Source organism: Bactrocera neohumeralis, unplaced genomic scaffold, assembly GCF_024586455.1.
Source record: "Bactrocera neohumeralis isolate Rockhampton unplaced genomic scaffold, APGP_CSIRO_Bneo_wtdbg2-racon-allhic-juicebox.fasta_v2 cluster11, whole genome shotgun sequence".
Classification (NCBI taxonomy): domain Eukaryota; kingdom Metazoa; phylum Arthropoda; class Insecta; order Diptera; family Tephritidae; genus Bactrocera; species Bactrocera neohumeralis.
In genome coordinates, this window is record NW_026089624.1 from 6,987,125 (window position 1) to 7,002,982 (window position 15,858).

General features: G+C 37.9%; 1 protein-coding gene and 1 long non-coding RNA gene across 3 annotated transcripts in view; one reads left to right on the forward strand and one right to left on the reverse strand.

Moving 5' to 3' along the window:
- Positions 1 to 9,010, reverse strand: part of LOC126765799 (uncharacterized) — a 106,735-nt gene extending 97,725 nt beyond the window's left edge. Inside the window, exon 1 of the long non-coding RNA XR_007668593.1 lies at positions 8,929 to 9,010. This is a non-coding gene — a long non-coding RNA (uncharacterized LOC126765799). The remainder of the gene's footprint in view (positions 1 to 8,928) is intronic.
- LOC126765668 (uncharacterized) overlaps positions 1 to 15,858 on the forward strand; it is a 528,704-nt gene that overhangs the window by 376,452 nt on the left and 136,394 nt on the right. The window lies entirely within an intron of this gene.

Below are 15,858 nucleotides of genomic sequence, written 5' to 3' on the forward strand. Positions count from 1 at the left end.
TTTATAAAAAAACCAACAAAATAAAGGGCCTTTCCAACTGTATAGCCCAAGTCATTTTTAAAAAAGCGTTGCCCAAAAAGCAAAATGTTAAAATTTTAAGGGTTTTTAAGAAAATAAAATTAATAAAAAAGAAAGGGATTTAAATAAAGATCTTAAAATTAAATGTATGGAAAAAGTTTTCCAATATATAGGAAAAAATAAGAAGGCCACACTTGAGGATTATTATAATCAGGAGACAATTATGTCCGAGACTATAGAAATGATACAAGTATCAAAAAGGGAAGATTTGTTTTAAATGGGAAGTAATATGAGTGCTCCGAAATACGAAAGGTTGCATTATTGCGATTACTGTAAAGGCAACCATAAATTTGAAAATTGTCCATATTTAAAGAAAAAGAAAAGAAAAAAATTAATTAATCAAAAATTGGCATAAGTAGCGAAAATGAGACCTTAGTCGCAAGACTAATTGCCGCAACGAACGCATCACTTAGATTAGAAATATCTGAAATGCGCAGGCAAATAGAAGACTTAACGAAGTCTACCACAATAACCGATTACAAACCTGAAGTAATAAATTCAGAGATTCGCTGTGACGAAGAGAAATGGTAAGTCTTTACCAGATTTTGGGGGAAAACAGAATAAATATGTTAGCTGGAGGGAATCGGCTAACAACGCAATTAGTTTATACGTAAGAGGCAGCCGCAGGTATTTTGCTGCATTGACTATATTAAGAAATAAAATTACTCACGATGGTAATGATATTTTGTCCAACCACGGAACAGTTTTAAATATTGATGCTATTTTAGCACGATTAGATTTCGCTTACGCCGATAAGCGACCAGCTCATATAATTGAGCAAGAGATGAGTATTCTGCGGCAATTACTCCATAATCGAATATTATAATAAGGTTAATGAGAAATTAACCTTGCTAATAAACAAAACCATAATGACTTATGGATCAAATAGTGCCATAACTAAAGAATTTAATGCCAAAAATAGGCGGGATGCTTTACTTTTTATACTTTTTATAACAATAACTTTTAATAACAACAGATTTTAATAATAATTTACGGTTCCCACAAGTCCTGCCACAAAGGATTTACAACCAAAGAATGGGTTATCAGAATAACCAACCACGACCTACACCAGTGGATGTCGATTCAAGCATCCATACACGCAACCATATGTTGCAAAAGCCAACAACTTTTAACCAAACCAATTTAGATAAAAGACCTCATGGAAGTACACAACAGAATATGCAGCCACCGATTAAGACACAGCGCATTAATAATATTAAGGAGGATCATTTTTTAGGCCAAAATTAACTCTGCCATATATTTTTCTAAATGACAGGGTTACTGGTCAAAATTTTAAAATATTAATAGATACGGGAGCAACTAGTTGCTACATTAAATCAGGAATTTACAAAAATAAAAATAAATTGGAAATACAAAAAAGAGTAAAAACAATTAATGGATTTTCGATAATACGTTATTATCTTCTTCTTCTTCTTAATTGGCGTAGACACCGCTTACGCGATTATAGCCGAGTTAACAACAGCGCGCCAGTCGTTTCTTCTTTTCGCTGCGTGGCGCCAATTGGATATTCCAAGCGAAGCCAGGTCCTTCTCCACTTGGTCCTTCCAACGGAGTGGAGGTCTTCCTCTTCCTCTGCTTCCTCCGGCGGGTACTGCGTCGAATACTTTCAGAGCTGGAGTGTTTTCATCCATCCGGACAACATGACCTAGCCAGCGTAGCCGCTGTCTTTTAATTCGCTGAACTATGTCAATGTCGTCATATATCTCGTACAGCTCAACGTTCCATCGGATGCGATATTCGCCGTGGCCAATGCGCAAAGGACCATAAATCTTTCGCAGAATTCTTCTCTCGAAAACTCGTAACGTCGACTCATCGGTTGCTGTCATCGCCCAAGCCTCTGCACCATATAGCAGGACGGGATTATTATCACATTATTACATTATTCGGTAAAAAACAAATATTCTGCGAAATCGAAAATTTGGAAGCAGACCTATTAATAGGATACAAATTTTTGAAGGACATTAATGCGGTGATTAACTTGGAAAAAAAGAAGTTAATAATAAATAATGAAAAAGAGGAGGATACATTTAGCTTAGGATGCGAATATGAGCAACAGAAAAGCAAGGATAATTTAAAGATCGTTAGGGAGGACGAGATTACTTTGGAAGCAAAGACTTCTAAAGCGCCAGCCGACGGAAATACCAGCAAACATAAAAAAATAAATACTGTGGAGCAGGAAAGCTCTACAACGCCAGCTGAAGATTTATACCAGCAGAGTAGAAGTAATAATTTTGCAAAAAATATTGTGGAACGAAAAAGTTTTACAACGCCAGCCGATGATAATACCGGCAATATTTTATTTAAAGAAATTATTTTGGGACAAAAAGGTCCTAAAACGCCAGCCGAAGTTCTTACCGGCAAAATAAAAAAAAAGGATGGTGAAAAACCAAAAAAAAATATAAAAATACAATATTTTGATTACTTGGGACAAGAAAATCCTAGGACGCCAGTCGAAGATAATGTCGACAATAAAATCAAAAAATATACTCCAAAAAAAGGTACTAATATCTTAAAAATAAATAATTCCAATATTACCGATGAAAATAATTTCGAAGAAATAACTGAGCTTCAAACACATGTAAAAGAAAAAAATTCTTAAATGTATTTAGGCAATAATACAAGCTTCCCATTGCACCCTGGAGAAATAATTTATGAAAACATAATAAGATAAAGAAATAAGCTGAATCTCAGATATAAAAATAGGTTGAAAAAGAGGATTTAAGAAATAAGGTTAAAATGAATCAGAGAAATAGAATAGTGCACAAGGATATTATGAAGTCCTAAATGAATACTTATTTACTTTTTCAGAAAATGATGACAATAATTATTTTAATATTGCTAACAATAGCAAAAGCAGACATTGTGGACTACACAAAAGAAGATTACGTATTATTAGAAGACGGAGATGTAGCCTTGTATAATGACTACGGAAATATTTTTCACATCACTAATTTAACATACTTTTGAGAACTTATTAGTTCAGACACAAATTATTATAATAAAAAATTCAGATATAAAAATTTTGAACAAAATAATGAAGAAGACAAAGCATATATTAACGATTTAGACACAGATCCAGAAATAGAACTTATAGAAACTATTAGAACAACTACAAATTAAAGATACAAGATATAGGAGAGGAATAAATGAAATAGGTACACTATGGAAGTGGATAGCAGGAACACCAGACCATGACGACCTAGTGTTAGTAAATAATAAATTAAACGAATTAATTGAAAATAATAATAAACAATACACAACAAATTCTAAAATTTTTAGAATTATTAACCAATTAACTGAAACAATTAATAATATTAATGAGAACTCAAATATTAAAATTCTAATGAAACGGAAAAATCAATTCCTAATAATGGAGGATGGAGTCATGTGTAGAAGTTCACGCAAGTGAGGAAAGTTCTCTGATCGCCATTCACTTGGGAGTGGCCAGAAACGATTCTTTTACACATGGCCCAAGCAGCTCACTACTTCCGGTCTTTGACCAAGTATCCTCTGGGTAGCCTAAGAACATCCGTTCGAAGGCGAGCTAAAGTGAGAAGGCGAAACATTCCCTACAAGGGTTGTGCGCTGGGCTTGGGACCCGCCACGTAAAAAAACAATACCAATGAAAACGTTAAAGAAACAGCCTCGGATGAGAGACCCCCCTTTTGATGACGACCATGGCAAACGGAATACGGACTACGATTTGAGGGCATGCACCTGGAATGTCCGGACCCTTAATTGGGAAGGTGCCGCTGCCCAGCTGGTTGATGTCCTCGCAAAAATAAAGGCTGACATCACCGCCGTCCAAGAAATGCGATGGACGGGACAAGGACAGAGACGAGTAGGTCCTTGTGACATTTACTACAGTGGCCATATAAAGGAGCGCAAGTTTGGTGTTGGATTCGTGGTGGGAGAGAGACTCCGTCGCCGAGTACTATCATTCACTCCGGTGAATGAACGTCTAGCCACAATCCGCATCAAAGCGAGGTTCTTCAACATATCGCTGATTTGCGCCCACGCCCCGACGGAAGAGAAGGACGATGTGACCAAAGACGCCTTCTATGAGCGCTTGGAGCGCGCTTATGAGAGCTGCCCCCGCCACGATGTCAAAATCGTGCTTGGCGACTTTAACGACAGGGTGGGCAAAGAAGGTATATTTGGCACTACGGTCGGTAAATTCAGCCTCCACGACGAAACATCCCCAAATGGGTTGAGGCTGATTGACTTCGCCGGGGCCCGAAATATGGTTATCTGTAGTACTAGATTCCAGCATAAGAAGATTCATCAAGCTACCTGGCTGTCTCCGGATCGAAAAACTACCAACCAGATCGATCATGTTGTGATAGACGGAAGACACGTCTCCAGTGTTTTAGATGTGCGTGCGCTCCGAGGACCTAACATCGACTCGGACCACTATCTTGTTGCAGCCCAGATTCGCACCCGCCTCTGTGCAGCAAAAAATGCACGCCAACAAACACAAGGAAAGTTTGACGTCGAGAAGCTGCAATCACAACAGACAGCCGAACGATTTTCTACTCGGCTTGCACTCCTGCTCTCTGATAGCACAAGTCAACAACTTGGTATAAGGGAACTGTGGGACGGCATTTCAAATTCCTTACGTACAGCTGCAACCGAAACCATTGGTTTTCGGAAAGAGCAAAAGAACAGCTGGTACGACGAGGAGTGCCGTGTCGCAGCGGAGAGAAAACAGGCTGCCTACCTCGCAACGTTACGATCGACCACTACACGTGCGGGATGGGATAGATACCGAGAGTTGAAGAGGGAAGCGAGACGCATTTGCAGACAGAAGAAGAAAGAGGCCGAAATGCGTGAGTACGAAAAGCTTGATAAGCTGGCCGGGTAATGCTCGAAAATTCTACGAAAAAATGCGGCGGCTTACAGAAGGTTTCAAGACCGGAGCATGCTCTTGTAGAACCCCCAAAGGTGATCTAGTCACTGATGCCCAGAGCATAGTTAAATGATGGAGGGAACACTTCTCCAGCCTGCTGAATGGCAGTGAACGCACAACACCAGGAGAAGGAGAACCCGATTCCCCAATCGATGACGATGGAGCAGACGTTCCATTACCCGACCATGAAGAAGTTCGAATAGCAATTGCCCGCCTCAAGAACAACAAAGCGGCAGGGGCCGACGGACTACCGGCCGAGCTATTCAAACACGGCGGCGAAAAACTAATAGGGAGCGTGCATCAGCTTCTTTGTAAAATATGGTCGGACGAAAGCATGCCCAACGATTGGAATTTAAGTGTGCTATGCCCAATACATAAAAAAGGAGACCCCACAATCTGCGCCAACTACCGTGGGATTAGCCTCCTCAACATCGCATATAAGGTTCTATCGACCGTATTGTGTGAAAGATTAAAGCCCACGGTCAACAAACTGATTGGACCTTATCAGTGTGGCTTCAGACCTGGAAAATCAACAACCGACCAGATATTCACCATGCGCCAAATCTTGGAAAAGACCCGTGAAAGGAGAATCGACACACACCACCTCTTCGTCGATTTCAAAGCTGCTTTCGCCAGCACGAAAAGGAGCTGCCTTTATGCCGCGATGTCTGAATTTGGTATCCCCGCAAAACTAATACGGCTGTGTAAACTGACGTTGAACAACACGAAAAGCTCCGTCAGGATCGGGAAGGACCTCTCCGAGCCGTTCGATACCAAACGAGATTTCAGACAAGGCGACTCCCTATCGTGCGACTTCTTCAACCTGCTCCTGGAGAAAATAATTCGAGCTGCAGAACTAAACAGAGAAGGTACCATCTTCTATAAGAGTGTACAGCTGTTGGCGTATGCCGACGATATTGACATCATCGGCCTCAACACCCGCGCCGTTAGTTCTGCTTTCTCTAGGCTGGACAAGGAAGCACAGAAAATGGGTCTGGTAGTGAACGAGGGCAAAACGAAATATCTCCTGTCATCAAACAAACAGTCGTCGCACTCGCGACTTGGCTCTCACTTAACTGTTGACAGTCATAACTTTGAAGTTGTAAATAATTTCGTCTATTTAGGAACCAGCATTAACACCACTAATAATGTCAGCCTGGAAATCCAACGCAGGATTGCTCTTGCCAACAGGTGCTACTTCGGACTGAGTAGGCAATTGAAAAGTAAAGTCCTCTCTCGACGAACAAAAGCCAAACTCTATAAGTCGCTCATAATTCCCGTCCTGCTATATGGTGCAGAGGCTTGGGCGATGACAGCAAGCGATGAGTCGACGTTACGAGTTTTCGAGAGAAAAATTCTGCGAAAGATTTATGGTCCTTTGCGCATTGGCCACGGCGAATATCGCATCCGATGGAACGATGAGCTGTACGAGATATATGACGACATTGACATAGTTCAGCGAATTAAAAGACAGCGGCTACGCTGGCTAGGTCATGTTGTCCGGATGGATGAAAACACTCCAGCTCTGAAAGTATTCGACGCAGTACCCGCCGGAGGAAGCAGAGGAAGAGGAAGACCTCCACTCCATTGGAAGGACCAAGTGGAGAAGGACCTGGCTTCGCTTGGAATATCCAATTGGCGCCACGCAGCGAAAAGAAGAAACGACTGGCGCGCTGTTGTTAACTCGGCTATAATCGCGTAAGCGGTGTCTACGCCAATTAAGAAGAAGAAGAATAACTGAATTACAAAATATGATTAACACAATAGCTGTAGGAAAAATGGGAATTTTAAACCCGTGAATTTTAAATTTAGAAGAGATTAAAAGTATAATTAAAAATGAACATGGACGATTGACAATAACTGATTTAATAGATATTTCAAATTTTAAAATAGTACAGAATAAAGATGTAATAGTTATGTATATTAAATACCCAAAAATTATATATGATTGTAAATATTATGAAGTAAGAGCAATTACACAAAAAGATGGCAAATTAATAATTGATAACGAAATTGCGAAATGCAAAAAAGATTATATAAATATAAAAAACTGCAAAAAAGAAATGATAAATACTTATTGTAAAATTAATAATAAAAATACTTGTCTATAAGATATTTTGTCCAATAAAAGAGGAAAATGTAAAAAAATTAAAGAAAAACATAAAGACATAGATATAATTAAAGAAGGAGCAATATTAGTCTCTGGAAATAGTACTATAGATGACTCTGCAATAAATGGAGTTTACCTTGTAACATTTGAAAATTATACAAACTTATATAACTTACGAAAATATTGATTGTAAAATTTGGAATTATTTAAAAAATAATCATATTAATAACTTTGAAATTATAGAATACATTGAAACAAAACATAAAGAATTTGAATTTGAAAACATAAATATTTTGAGTAAAAGAATTAAAGAATTTAAAAATCATTCACTTTTCTGGTACATTATTGTAATAATTGTACTGTTAATAATAATATACATAATCTATAAGATTTTAAAATTAAAAAAATCATGCAAAACTTATAAGCAAAGTAAAAAAACAAAATTCCAAGAATTATCATATAACGCTATTTTAGAAAGAATCCACAATATATCAAAAAATGATATTGAATCGGGGACGATTCATCTTAGAGAGGGGGGAGTTAACGGCAGCATCCACACAGAGATCTAATGATAAATAGATATAAACAAATTGTATACTCTTACAGTATTACTGCTTGGTCAGCAGAATACTTTAATTAATAAGAAATCAATAAATCACTTGTTTTGATAAGCAAGCATAATTCAATATTCCATTATTTGTTTTGATGATGGAATAATTGGAAATTCAATGCTCTGGCAATTCATCACTTAATGTAATGCCAAAGCATCTTTAGTAATAATCATAGAATTGTAAGAATATAAAAATAAGTGCTTTTACTTATAAAGTCAGTGTATAATCGGCAGACGTATTGATAGATCATCTTGATGATCGAAACGCACCATATATTATCGCGCTCAAACCAACACTTGTGTTTTATTTCTACCGCGGAACGGAATACATTTTTTTTAATACTTCCCACGCAAGGGAAGTTAATTTGCATGTAAGCAAATATGACAGACCATACGTATAATATTTGTAAATTTCTCTACACACAACTTTGTATGTAAATGTGTACAGTTATTGCTTCAAGCCAAATCTCCGTTGTCACGGGCAACCAATGGTTGAAGCTCACGTTTTGTCGAAGAGTCAATGTGTCGAAGAACTGACTCGACGACAAAGCGTCATAACATTGTGTTGTTGGTAGAAAATCCGAGCTGTGCCGGAAACACAAACGAACGATCGCCAGTTGCCACTGCTTCCCTTGCCGCTGTAACAGCCTCTCCAACAAACCAGCGTAAATATGTATGTTTATGTATGAGCTTGCATATTTTATATCGACACAGATTTTTGCCAGCCACGGAAAAATATACATATGTATATGTATACATACTATGCTACATATAGACTACGTATAGACTACTACGTAATATAGCGTGGCGATCGCCACGGCGACAATCATGTTTACCCGCGCGTATAGATGTTTCACATCGAAAAGAAAATATTCATATGCATGGATAGAAGAATTTTTGCGAAAAGGAGGAATTTTAGCGCTCCATTGCGTCGTAATTTTTAGCACACAAATGATGTTCACTATTAATGTAAAATGTAATTTTTAAAATAAAGATTTCTTAGGTAAAAAACTTGCTAAAAGTGTAAATGTGGATTTATTTAAAAGTTTATAGTTTAATTTAAATAATTTAAATTGAAAAATGTGAGTGAAGTGTGTTTAATGTGGTAAAAAAGCTTCGCTCTAAAAAATAACACTGGTCGAGCGAATACTCGGGGTACTACTTCGGTCGAATATCTCACAAACTAAGCGTTTGCGGTACCTATAACCCCATATATTTTTTAATCAGGAGGACTTCCTCCTCAAACGGTACCTTCAAATCGCGGCGCCAAAGAAATCGGATTTGTGCCCAGTTCTCTAATAGACACATATTTAGAAGTGTAAATACATATTCCACAGTCTAACCAGCAAAAAAGCAATACACAATCGGGCGCGAAACCAAAATACAAACCTAAACACAAAACATAAATCAGACGCGAAATCTAAAGCGCTTAAACAACAAAACTTTACTACTTTAAAACAAGCAATCGGGCTCGAGAATAAAAACAAATATATATACAAACAAACCAACGACAGAAGAAGGTAGCCAGCTGGAGCACAAAAAGAGGAGTTGATAACAAAAGGAGCATATACACACAAAAGTTAACCCCAAATCAAAGTGAGCGTATTAATTTCACTGCAAATTTAGTATATGCAACAAACCATAAATTCAAATATTTCTTTTTCTTTATTGGTGTAGACACCGCTTACGCGATTATAGCCGAGTTAACAACAGCGCGCCAGTCGTTCCTTATTTTCGCTACGTGTCGCCAATTGGATATTCCAAGCGAAACCAGGTCCTTCCCCACTTGGTCCCTCCAAAGGAGTGGTGGTCTTCCTCTTCCTCTGCTTCCCCGGCGGTTACTGCGTCGAATACTTTCAGAGCTGGAGTGTTTTCATCCATCCGGACAACATGACCTAGCCTGCGTAGCCGCTGTCTTTTAATTCGCTGAACTATGTCAATGTCGTCATATATCTCGTACAGCTCATCGTTCCATCGAATGCGATATTCGCCGTGGCCAACGCGCAAAGGACCATAAATCTTTCGCAGAACCCTTCTCTCGAAAACTCGTAACGTCGACTCATCGGTTGCTGTCATCGTCCATGCCTCTGCACCATATATGTAGCAGGACGGGAATTATGAGCGACTTATAGAGTTTGGCTTCTGTTCGTCGAGAGCGGACTTTACTTTTCAATTGCCTACTCAGTCCGAAGTAGCACCTGTTGGCAAGAGCAATCCTGCGTTGGATTTCCAGGCTGACATTGTTGGTGGTGTTAATGCTGGTTCCTTAATAGACGAAATTATCTACAACTTCAAAGTTATGACTGTCAACAGTGACTAGAGAGCCAAGTCGCGAGTGCGACGACTGTTTGTTTGATGACAGGAGATATTTCGTCTTGCCCTCGTTCACTGCCATACGCCAACAGCTGTTCACTCTTATAGAGATGGTACCTTCTCTATTTAGTTCTGTAACTCGAATTATTTTTTCCAGCAGCGGGTTGAAGAAGTCGCACGATAAGCATTTACCTCGTTTGGTATCGAACGTCTCAGAGAAGTCCTTCCCGATCCTGACGGAGCTTTTCGTGTTGCTCAACGTCAGTTTACTCTGCCGTTTTAGTTTTGCGGGGATACCAAAGTCAAAAGCAGCTTTGAAATCGACGAAGAGGTGGTGTGTGTCGATTCTTCTTTCACGGGTATTTTCCAAGAATTGGCGCATGGTGAATATCTGGTCGGTTGTTGATTTGCCAGGTCTAAAGCCACACTGATAAGGTCCAATCAGTTTGTTGACGGTGGGCTTTAATCTTTCACACAAGTCGATAGAACCTTATACGCGATGTTGAGGAGTCTTATCCCAGGTAGTTGGCGCAGCTTGTGGGGTCTCCCTTTTAATGGACTGGGCATAGCACACTCCAATCGTTGAGCATGCTTTCGTCCGACCATATATTACAAAGAAGCTGATGCATGCTCCTTATCAGCTCTTTGCCGCCGTGTTCGAATAGCTCGGCCGGTAATCCATCGGCCCCCGCCGCTTTGCTGCTCTTCAGGCGGGTAATTGCTATTCGAACTTCTTCTCCAGAAATGTAACTCATAGAAACTTGATTAGAACAACTACAAATTAAGGATACAAGATATCGGAGAGGAATAAATGAAATAGGTTCACTATGGAATTGGATTGCTGGTACACCACACCATGACGATCTAGTGTTAATAAATAATAATTTAAACGTATTAATTACAAATAATAATAAAAAATACACAACAAATTCTAAAATTTTTGAAATTATTAACCAATTAACTGAAATAATTAATAATATTAATGAAAACTCAGATATTAAAATTCTAACTAAACGAAAAAATTAGTTCCTAATAACTGAGTTACAAAATATGATTAATACAATAGCTATAGGAAAAATGGAATTTTAAACCTGAAAATTTTAAATTTAGACAAGATTAAAAGCATAATTAAAAATTAAACAATGGACGATTGAAAATAACTGAGTTATTAGATATTTCAAATTTCAAAATAGTACAAAATAAAGATGTAAAATTTATATACATTAGGTACCCAAAAATTATATATGATTGTAAATATTGGTTGTCAAAAGAGTCTTGCGGTATTTTTGCTAGTTGGCGCTGAAAGCGCGTAGTTCTAGTTTTATTCGTCGCATCGGGTCACGCTATCCCTTTTTGGAAAGCTCATTTCACGCGCTAACACGTGTTTGATTGATTGTCGTTTCTTTTAAGTCGTTCGTGAGTTATGGCGTCGCAAATATGGAGCAAAATAAAGAGAAAATACGGCATATTTTACAGTACTACGAGTACTACGATAAAGGCAAAAATGCATCTCAAGCCGCCAATAAAATTTGTGCAGTTTATGGACCCGATACAGTTTCCATTTCCACCGCACAACGATGGTTTCAACGTTTTCGTTCTGGTGTAGAGGTGGTCGAAGATGCGCCACGCTCCGGAAGGCCTGATAAAATCGCTGAATTGGTCGAAGAGCCGTAGCATCGGTCAAGAGCAGGGCATGAGTCGTCAAAAATTCATTTCAATTTCAATAAAAAAAAATCAATAAAAATACCGCAAAACTTTTTTGACAACCCATTATTATGAAGTAAGAGCAATTACACAAAAAGATGGTAAATTAATAATTGATAAAACAGGTCCACAAAAAAAAATCGATGAAAGGCTCCTTTGACCAAACATGGTGTATTATATGTATTTTGGGCCGCTGAAACCGAATCTGAAGTCCGTTTTGCTCCATCACGTCAGGATTTTTTTCTAACCTCAAAATACATGTCGGATTTTACTTGACAGAAAAAAATTTAAAAATATTAACGGATTTAGCTTAATTTAATTTTTGAAAATTTACCTTTAATTACGAAATCAATGACCTCGAAAATCCCTTGATACAAAATTTTATAAAAATTGAAGAATTTCTTAAAAATCGAAGAATTTTTTGAAAATTCAAGATTTTTTTTTAAATTTTGACGGCAATATTGGATCTGCCATTTGGTATTTTGAAAATTTGTCTTTAATTTCGTAAGAAAGGACCCCTCAAAACCCCTCTATCCCAAAATTAAGCTAAATCCGTTAATATTTTTAAATTTTTGGCTGTCAAGTAAAATCCGATATGTATTTTGAGGTTAGGAAAAAATTCTGACGTGATGGAGCAAAACGGACTTCAGATTCGGTTTCAGCGGCCCAAAATACATATAGTACACCACGTTTGGTCAAAGGAACCTTTCATCGATTTTTTTTTGTGGACCTGTGTAATGAAATTGCGAAATGCAAAAAAGAATATATAAATATAAAAAGCTGCAGAAAAGAAATGATAAATACTTATTGTAAAATTAATAATAAAAATACTTGTCTATCAGATATTTTGTCCAATAAAAAAGGAAAATGTAAAAAAATTAAAGAAAAACATAAAGACATAATTAAAGAAGGAGCAATATTTGTCTCTGGAAATCATAGTATAGATGACTCTGCCATAAATGGAGTTTACCTTGTAACATTCGAAAACTATGTATACAAACATTGATAATATAATTTATTAAAATATTGATTGTAAAATTTGGAAATATTTAAAAAATAATCATATAATTAACTTCGAAATTATAGAATACTAGCTGTGCCCGCGACTTCGTCCGCGTGGAATAGTGATTTTGGGCTTCGTCTTTATCTTCGTCCGCGTCAATTTCTGTTATCAAACAACTTCTGCGTAAATTATATTGTTTGCTTTATTTTCTGGTGGCAAAAGAACATGTTGACTTTCTCCGCAACCTGATCTTGACAACGCGACATATAATTGGCTATGTGAAAAGCAGTCTTGGCGTAAATCGATCCCCACGTGCTTAAATGTTTGCCCCTGCGATTTATTAATTGTAACGGCGAAGGATAGCTTAAGGGGAAATTGAATTCTTTTGAAATTAAAAGGTATATCATTTGGGATCATCGGGATGCGAGGTATTAGTACTGTTTGACCAACTGCTGGACTAGTCAAAACGATTGCAACGATCACGTTATTGCGAAGAAATTTGACTTGAAGTCGGGTCCCGTTGCATAAATTAGGTGGTTTCAGATTTCTAAGCAAAATTATTGGGGCGCCTTTTTTTAGCTTAAGGGATTGTGGAGGAAGGCCACTTGGGTTCAAAGAATTTAGAAACTCCTGTGGGTAATGGACCACATCTTCATGATCCATTACATTATCAATAGATGTGTATGTGACTATATCTCCTTCAAGTTTATTTAAAATTATGTCAATAATTTCGTCCACGCTACTGTTTCTCGCCGCCAATATTGCCCTTTGACACATCCATTGGTGATCTTTATTTTCTATTTCGCTCATGTCAGGGTAAACTTTTGATATTAAATCCTCAATGTTACCTCCTCTTACTTCTAAATCGCGGTCAATTTCAATTTTATTTTGAAAATGAGGTATTTTCCCGTCTCCTACTAAAAGTAATTATGAAAGGAAAGTTATACTACTTCCCCCCAAACGGGCTCTCATATTTGTCGATAATTTTAAAATATTTACAAACTTACATAATGGAGAACTTTTAAGGCAAGACTTTACAATATCTGCTCTAGTTCCCCTTACTATTACGGGTAAAGTTTGTCGAAAGTCCCCAGTAAACGTAACAGTAATCCCACCCATAATTTTATCACAGCTTCTAAGATCTCTAAGAGTTCTGTCTAGAGCTTCTACATGAGCTCTATGGATCATGGTACATTCGTCCCAGATTATTAAACTGACATCTTGTAAAACTTTTCCCAAAGGGCCATTTTTACGTATAGAGCACACGCTATTTTTCTCTAAAGAAACACTTAGGGGCAGTTTAAAAGTGGAATGAGCTGTGCGTCCACCTGCTAATAAAGTTGCAGCGATACCTGACGACGCTACTGCTAAGGCTAGCTGTCCCTGAGACCTTACTTTTGCTAATATAAGATTAGTAACGAAGGTCTTGCCGGTCCCACCGGGAGCATCAAAAAAAAAAAAAATTCTTCCTTCATTGAAACGAACACTTTGCAGAACACCATTATACGCTGTCACCTGGTCATTAACTAATCTTGGTTCATTTTGCATAATATTCTCATTTAACTCATTTATATCATATGGTTTTCGCAATGCTACTTCTAACGGGTCCAAAAGCGAATAATTTCTTTTTGATGCAGGAAGCCCAAAATCAGTTAGGGACTTGTCGCAATTGTCATGAATTTTATCTTCAATTATGATTAGTCCATCATTGTATACATCATCATTATATGCTATTGTCATATCCTGATTCTCATTACGCAGTCTGTTTAATATATCTTCACATAAAGCACACAAATTTATTCTATCGGGTGATTTTTTTGAGGTTAGGATTTTCATGCATTAGTATTTGACAGATCACGTGGGATTTCAGACATGGTGTCAAAGAGAAAGATGCTCAGTATGCTTTGACATTTCATCATGAATAGACTTACTAACGAGCAACGCTTGCAAATCATTGAATTTTATTACCAAAATCAGTGTTCGGTTCGAAATGTGTTTCGCGCTTTACGTCCGATTTATGGTCTACATAATCGACCAAGTGAGCAAACAATTAATGCGATTGTGACCAAGTTTCGCACTCAGTTTACTTTATTGGACATTAAACCAACCACACGAATGCGTACAGTGCGTACAGAAGAGAATATTGCGTCTGTTTCTGAGAGTGTGGCTGAAGACCGTGAAATGTCGATTCGTCGCCGTTCGCAGCAATTGGGTTTGTGTTATTCGACCACATGGAAGATTTTACGCAAAGATCTTGGTGTAAAACCGTATAAAATACGGCTCGTGCAAGAACTGAAGCCGAACGATCTGCCACAACGTCGAATTTTCAGTGAATGGGCCCTAGAAAAGTTGGCAGAAAATCCGCTTTTTTATCGACAAATTTTGTTCAGCGATGAGGCTCATTTCTGGTTGAATGGCTACGTAAATAAGCAAAATTGCCGCATTTGGGGTGAAGAGCAACCAGAAGCCGTTCAAGAACTGCCCATGCATCCCGAAAAATGCACTGTTTGGTGTGGTTTGTACGCTGGTGGAATCATTGGACCGTATTTTTCAAAGATGCTGTTGGACGCAACGTTACGGTGAATGGCGATCGCTATCGTTCGATGCTAACAAACTTTTTGTTGCCAAAAATGGAAGAACTGAACTTGGTTGACATGTGGTTTCAACAAGATGGCGCTACATGCCACACAGCTCGCGATTCTATGGCCATTTTGAGGGAAAACTTCGGAGAACAATTCATCTCAAGAAATGGACCCGTAAGTTGGCCACCAAGATCATGCGATTTAACGCCTTTAGACTATTTTTTGTGGGGCTACGTCAAGTCTAAAGTCTACAGAAATAAGCCAGCAACTATTCCAGCTTTGGAAGACAACATTTCCGAAGAAATTCGGGCTATTCCGGCCGAAATGCTCGAAAAAGTTGCCCAAAATTGGACTTTCCGAATGGACCACCTAGACGCAGCCGCGGTCAACATTTAAATGAAATTATCTTCAAAAAGTAAATGTCATGAACCAATCTAACGTTTCAAATAAAGAACCGATGAGATTTTGCAAATTTTATGCGTTTTTTTTTAAAAAGTTATCAAGCTCTTAAAAATCACCCGATATAAC